Below are 8,454 nucleotides of genomic sequence, written 5' to 3'. Positions count from 1 at the left end.
CGGATGAAACTGCACGCGGCCACATGTTTTCTATTATATCCCGGAGTCAACAGTCAATTGCACAAAAAAAATAAAATAAAAAAATAAGAACAAAACAACGTTCTTCTCGAAGCGTACAACAGTGCATTCAACGTATATGCATACGTAGTACGTGGATATATAGTCGGTAACCGATACAGCCTATCTGAACCGCCAACGCACCACGTACACTATATACAACAGCGTTGCAGGTATAGAAGGACGTGGATAAGTACAAACACAAACGACTTTTCTCTATCATCTCACTGCAAGATACAACGCGACGAGGTTACACGCACGCCTTTATACCTAAGCACTTGGTGCCCATACGCATACAATAATTGACCAATCAAATCTCGCCATGTCAACAGCGACTGGTGTAGGTAGGTATACCTCTTATCCTCGTGACTTGTAAAATCTCTATACAGAACAGACTTCTCTTACAGATGTTTGTACACTTGTCTGCCAGTGAGAATCATTACCTCTCTCTTTTTTTCTCTCTCTCTTAAAAATGATTGTCATTCATTGATCCCAGGTGTCTCGACGCATGAAATCCCTCACGTAACGTCTCATTTTCGTCGCCCATGGACAACCATGGAGTCCGATTCAAGTGTCTCTAACTCTGGCTACGCGACGTTGGTGGATCGGTGAATCAGACTTTGGTCCGGCCTGAAGAAGGCAGAAAAATCCGGTGCGGAGAGGCTATCGCTGAACGTAGAGTATACTGACTCGAAAGAGAGAAGGACAGAGCGAGAGAGATGAGAGAGATGAGAGAAACTGGGGGAAGGAAAAAGCCGGAGCTCGAGGTATGGGAGCTTGCACTAGGTATATAGGTATAGGTACCGACATACGTAGCCATCGCCGTATAGACGCAAGTGGTGCGCACATGCTGCACAGTTGTTCGAGAGGTCAGGTTTTTGTTCCCTGGGTTTTCGTTTTACGGTACCCCCTGCGCCCCGTCTACCCTCTAGGTATACCCACGCCGTATACCCCATGCCCACGGGCTTCACGTTTACGTCCCTGCCGGGCATACGCACGAATCTCTCTTGTATATACATGCTAAGTCTGTATGTTGATTATGGACGCTGCAACGTCCGGAGGAGTCTTCAGGGCAGTTTAACCCTGGACCCAACCGACGGACGTTCCTCAGGATTCGTTTATTGGCCGTTTGTCGTGTCCAAGGTGAGGTTCGAGACTTCCTTTTGCACACAATTAGTCTTCGAGGTAGGTACTGTTCGGCTGGTTCAGGTGCAGTAAGGTATTACCAGTTGGCGTGATTTCCAACTGATCATCGTAGCTCGTCGATGGTTCCTATTGATTTCACAGCGGACTCTCAGTTCCGATTTCAGGAACCACGTGTAGATGATGGGCGTTTTTTTTCACTGAAATTTGTAGACGAGAAAAATTCTGTCAATGTTAAAGTAGGTACCTATTAAACGACAATGTTGCTCCGCGCGTTATTGTAAGGCTAAACGCATGTGTATATATACATGAGTGAGCAAACGGATGCAGATTCCAGGGGTACAAATAGCTAACAAGATTGTGAAAGAATTTCAGGACCTTTAACTTTCGCCGTAAACACTAAACCGAACAACAAATCGTACAGTTGTTGTACTTATTTGTACAATAATGAATCAGGACTATCGACTGGTAGACTCACCGGTCAAATAGACACCGCAATAAGAAGTAGGTAAAATATACACTAAGATACGAGGAGATAAAATATTATCTCACGCGCAAACGCATGACACATAAAAGAAGTTAAGGAGATAAAAATTAGCTATAAGTTGAGCATCGTAAATTGGCCTATCTTAAATTTAACATAAAAATGAATTACAGTAGCGCCCGTATTTACCGAACCTTCGAGCCTTTTCTTCGGTGGAAGGTTCGGTGTGGTGCGAAAATTCTTCTTCAAAAATATATGACGTGTTATTATAGTGCGAGGCATAATGGATGCTCAAGAATACAATAAACGTCAAGAGGATAAAAATCCGCTGGTAAATTACTGTCCCAAAGTTATTCCAATCGCGTGTCATATTCAGATGTCTGTCTATTTGTACTACATTTTTACAGACTAATCATTGATATTACATGCGGCGAAGAATTCAATCTATCGATCTTAGTTTCCATTCAAGCGCGATACGAAACCGTTGACTTGTGAGTTTATTTGTTTATCGATCTTTTATGTATAATTTTGTTTCTTAGATAGCAAACTATTTACATAAACATTACTTTCCTCAGACGTGACGGCAAGCATGAGTGCCCTCTTTTCGGTTCTCGTTCGAGTTCTCTCTCACGATTTCTGCGCGCGCATTCACAGCCTCCTATTTCTTTTTCTTCAAACTTCCGGGGCCTATCGCCACGCCATCGTACGTCGAAGAAACCATCTAACTCCTTCAAATTCTATCATACCTATACCTATTATCTATCAGCTTTTAACCAAGCAATCTCAATTTGTTAGTAAAACCGTCAAGGCGTATACACAATGTAAACTCGTTTGAAACTGTCATAGTACAAAGTTGAAAGCTGGTAGCGTAACAATTTCTAAACATAACTTCCAACCTGAATTAGATCAAATAATAAATTGCGGTTTCCAGCCCACCGACAGTAATATAATTCTAAAAATAATTTCAACCGAAAAACACTCGATTAATTGTATAGTACGCTGGATCTACATTTCCCTGACCATCCGCTGGCCTAAGATGATACCAAACGAATGACTTTACACCGTGTCGAATTGTAAGGATGTGGCTAACTACCTACACACCTATGTACATCTCTTAAATTGATTTGCAAAATTGCTGAACTTTATCATTGTGCGTAGAAACCAAACACGTCATAGTCTTCACAAACAGTTAAACGGATGAAGATGTGTGAAAACCATGTGAAGAGGAGTCGAGGGAGTCATGAGTATATTATACTTATTGAGAGAAAAACATGAGAGCAATTCACGTCTCCACCATGCCTAAGAGAATGACGCTCCGTACACTTTTACCCTTAAACACCGGCAAGCCGAAGTTAGACGTGAAATGTCCCTGCAATTCATTTCGATGAACACGAATATTCTAGAGGTATACCATGTATTCGAAGAGATGAACTTGGTAGCGAACAATGTATATACGTAAATGTGTACAATGTCTGTATACAATTATATATATACACACACGTATACCTATTTACATATATATATATATATATATATATGAATATGAGGAGGAAATTTCTGTCATTCCATAATTTAGGCCAACCCCAGCTAGTAGGTACCTACGTACCCCGCAGTTTCTAGAATACTATTATGTACCCAGAATGTATCGGCAAACGGAATGCGTGTAGGTGTCAACACACGCATAAGTAAGTCAGCGTCGTCTCGTCGTCGGTGTCGTCGTTTCTATCTCGTGATAAAGAGACAGAGTTGCGAATCACGACGCGGTGGCGCCTAATGGGCGGCTACAAAAAGACGTTTTCGCGAGGCGAGGGACACGAGGCGACCGGAGTATGTAAGAGAGCGGCGTCGAGGGAAGAGAGGGAATGCGCAACCCCCCCCCCCCCCCATTCCCCCACCCTCAGGCCTTCCCCACCATGACCCACGACCCCTTCGGCGCCGACCCTGCGCTTCGCCCCCCCCCCCCCCCCCCCAGGCGTAACTCGCCACCGGCGCAGCGGCCGTTGGTCGTACCGACCCCCCCCCCCCCCCCCCCCTCGCGACGCTACTCTCGCTCTCCTCATCCGTGGCACCTCCACCCGCACGCGATGCTTCGCGGCTACAGACGCCAACGCCGATGGGATGCGTCGCCCGCGGAGATACGTCTGCTTGGCCTGTCTTTCACGTTTCTCTTAGTGTCGAGTCAGTTGCACGGTATTATATGTACCATATACGGGTCGAGGGTTATTATAGCCTTCTTAATTTCTCCCTGCATGCTCCTCCGGCTTTTCTGATGCCCGTAGAAAATCACATATCGGATTATAACTATACCTTTACACATGCGAAATGGGAGAGGAGTAGGTCTTCCTTGGTCTCTGCAAGGTTGATGTCGACTCTCGACTCTTGACTCTCGATTCTCGTTGCTATATTGTAATACATGCACGTACAGCTGGGGTACGTGTAACGTATAAGGATGGATGGAACAGAAGACCGACTGTCGGCCGGGGCCGGTTGGGTCGTTAGACGTCCGTCCGTCCGACCAAGTTCCACGGATTCACTTTGACCTTTGCGATCCTATATAATACCTACCGTTCTAATTTTTCAGCCCCTCGGAGGAGAAATTACGACTATACTGGCCTGTGACTTTATCGCAGGATGTGTGTATGGGGCGTATGTCTACCTACGTACCTACGTACGTGTAACAGCGGTACCGGCATATGTTATAGGTATACATATAGCAGAGGAGAATTGGCGCTTGTAATTATTCTTGTTGTCTGCACGTACACACAGCATCGAGTGAACGCGAGAGAGTGCTGCTGGCTGCAGAGAAGATGAATCGCTGGTAATAGATCTGCGCCGCTACGATTGGCCAATTATTGAACGGAATTCTAACCGCGTTTAAAGAGTCACGCGGTACTTGTACCATCGGAGATCTTCGGGCGTCTTTCCGTTTAGGTGCACACCAATTCAGCTTCTAGATTGTACGATTAAAGCGGCATTAATATTACGGTATGTAACGATGAATGGTTATCGGACCAACAAAAAATCCAAGAATCATTTTTTTTATTCGTCTTTGTACCAACCTAGCGACACACGCCATACGGGTAACTATCAATAAGTCGGAAATTTTAGTTTTCGCGGCAAATCCAAAAGTCCCGAATACCGCGATGCAACTAAATAAATTCGGATTCGGATAAGTAAGAAGTCAACTCCGCGCTACTTGTAACGTAAATCAAATTAATTGGAACTTGATTTACGACTCAAGAGCTGCGAAAACAGTAAAGTCAGAGAAAAATGAAATAAAAATATAAAATTCAACTCAAACGATGATTTATATACACGTCTATAAATATAGGTATATTTTCAAAAACTATTCCATGAATCTTTCAACAACGTATAGGTACGGATGTCTGATATTCACATCCGCCCGTTTCTCCTGCAACAGTCATTCCAAATTCATCGAATTTAATAATATTCGTTATAAGCAAAAAAAAAAGAAGCAAAAGTATCAGAAAATGTTGAATATAAATTCCCAGAAGTATCGCTGCAAGAGTGTGCAGAAACAAATCGAGCAATTCATTCATCGCGGTAGAAAAGCTTGAAGAATTTGTTAACTTCCGGCGAGAAGAAGATAAAAAAGAAATAAATAAATGAAAAAAACAGCTGCTTTTTTTTCTCCCTTTAATTGCCAACAACGTAAAAGTTTGTCGAATTTAAAATACTAGTTTACAGCATAGAAAACATCACTTTCTTGGATAAACAATAGCTACAAATATTCGTCCCCGCACAAAGAATATAAATTATCCCCGCTATTCCGCAGATCGTGAAATCTCTTTCACCAGGAAGCCCGGGGGTCCGCTTCGGCGTCGCGACGTCCCTGTTCTGCCGAGAGCGGAGATTCGAGCACCGCGCATCGGACGGCGCACGACGCAGGAACCGCGAAGCACGGCGTCTTTCGGGTCAGGTAGAGGGGGTCGAAGCGCGGGGCGGTGGGGGTGGGGGGAGGCGGCGGCGACGGAGGGGGGGGGGGGACGCCAACCGGTGGAGTGGATGGATAGCGTCAGCGGGGGCGGTGGCTGGGATCCGCCGTCCGCCATCACACCGAACCAACTCCTCTTCCACCTACCTAGCCAACCATCCCGTAGTTTTCGTCCTATACGCACAGTCCCCGCGATTCCGTCTCTATATGCGCGTGTTGTTAGGTCGGGAGGTAGAATCCCGGTTGTCCACCAGTGCCTGCTTCAATACACTCCCTGCCATGCCCTAGCACCGGTCTCACTACGGGCGCGTTCCTCTTCTTTCTTCCTTTTTCTATTCTCTTCGTATTATACATAAATACATATATACATATATATATATATAAATAAATATATATACATTTACATATATTTATATAAATATAAACACACCCACGCAAATTACGTACATACGTTAAACACACAGTTGAAGTATATATATATATATATAAATAAAGAAGAAAGATATATATATATATATATATATATATTAATATCTGTATATGTATGTACGAATGGACATGTATATACATGTATATTATATATATGTATATATATATAAACAAAGGCACACGGACGCACGCTGCACTTGCAACCCTAGTGTATGGATTTAAAATAAACATTCGTTTCGATCGGGAGTTATTTAATTTAAAAAATACGATAAGTTGGATAACTGAAGAAATTAAAAATTGAAGAAAAAAAAAGTTTAAAAAATTAGTTACACGAAACAAGAAGAATAAAGAATTTTTGTTCATTCTTTGCTTTTTTCGAAATCTAAAACCAAGAGAGGTGAGAAGTGAGAAAGTGCAAGAAGAAGAAGAAGAAGAAGAAGAAGAAGAACGAGACAAGAAGAAGAAGAAGAGGGGAAGGAGAAAAACAATTTCCTTTGTACCGAAGATCCAGACTGTACTATACACGGGATCGTACCGTTGCGTGCAGCCTCTGATCCTTACAAGAAGAACAACGAATACAGCATCTCGTGTCATCTCGTCTCGCGTCACCTTTCATCATCTTCGTCGCTTCTTGGCTTTCGACGATAAATGTATACGTGCATATACATACATATATATTAACAGTGAGCCTCTGCGTACCGCGAATATATGGAAAAACAGTAGCTGCCGCTGAACACGATTATAACATCCACATACCATACGGGAGGGATATAAAAGTGTCCTAGGATTAAAAGCGAACGATTGTTCGTATGTGTGTGCGCGAGTGTGTGTATTTACTTATACAAATTTTATAATACAACAAAAAAGAAAAAAAAAAGAGAAAGAAAAAATAGAAGAAGAAGAAGAAGAAGAGAAATATAATATACACCTATGTGCTACGCAGTGACGTGAGTGAATAATAACAGTAATATAATAAAGAGAGAAAGAAGTAAAACAACAAGAATAAAGACGTCAGTGCGATGACGATGGTGCAGACAACGACGAACCGAACGATCAAACAATCCTCTTCGAGATGCGTATTAATTTAAACAATCTCATAACCGTCAGAAAAGTTGGTCTCCACCACCTCGTGGATGGTGAACTAAAGACGTATGTAAAATCGTATAGTCTTTTCACGCGGACGTAATAAAGCCCGACGTTATACGTGTTCGCCTGGAGACAAGGAAAAACCGGTAGCGAAAAAAACGTGATCGTTAACCGCGTGTTACGCAGTTTCGGCAAGTTGGACACACGCGAGAACGCTCTGCGTCTGCTTGCTTGTGTTTTCTGTGCAACGACGTTAGTTCCAATATTGCATTGCAATATCCACATGGTATTGAGTAAAATACGCGCAATCCGCCTAACACTACTTAAACTATTTCAACGCAATTCTCCTCACCTTGCCAGGCAATCATAGACAAGGCAGTTCGAACGTTTCGAACGATTCGAACGTTTCGAACGCCGTCGCGGCCGTTCGAATTGTCGATATTACCCTACCCTACCAGGTACATAAATACCAGAGTTTGCTCGCGGACTGTGGCCGCCCGTTTTATCAACGCGTCCGCCTCTCCACGCCGCAGGGTTTTCCCAATTCTCATCGTAGCGGCTTTTGATCGTCGTCGAGAGGGACCGAGGAGTCAACGATACGACACGGCGCGATCCAGAGAGAAGAGACGATCCGCTGCTGCACAACTACAACTACAACCACAACCACAACTAAAACTACAACTACAACTATAACTATGCTCTTTTACGAGGCTCACGCAAGCCGCTATCACCATATTCTGCATCATCGAACGTTGCCTCTCTGACGCAAGCTAATCTCCTCTTCTCGCTGTCACCGCGATCTCTTTCTTGTCCTCTCTCTCGTTTTCGCAATCATTCGACACCGTCAACAACAACAACAACAATAATAATAATAATATAATAATAATACTGATGATGATGATGATGATGATGATAATAATAATAATAATAATGACGGGGACAACGATTTAGAGGAAAGATAACCTGAGAATCGTTATACTGACAATACGCATATGTATATATGCATCTACACACACACATACATATATATATATATATATATATTATAATAATAATAAAACGACGAGAACTGTGCAGTCTGACTTTTTGAGTTTTATTTTTAATTTTTTATTTATTTATTTGTTTTTTGTTTTTTTTTGTTATTGAAACTTATTGAACACAAATCAAGACAACGGCAATTCTATACAACATATATATTACTGTCAAATTGAATTGAAAAAAAAAACAAAAAAAAAAAACTAAAAAACAAAACAAGAATGAGAAAAAGCCTTCGCTAATTTTAGACTGTGTTTAACGTGAA

This window comes from Diprion similis, chromosome 1 (genome assembly GCF_021155765.1).
Source record: "Diprion similis isolate iyDipSimi1 chromosome 1, iyDipSimi1.1, whole genome shotgun sequence".
In the NCBI taxonomy this organism is placed as follows: Eukaryota; Metazoa; Arthropoda; class Insecta; order Hymenoptera; family Diprionidae; genus Diprion; species Diprion similis.
Note: the sequence above shows the minus strand (reverse complement) of the source record.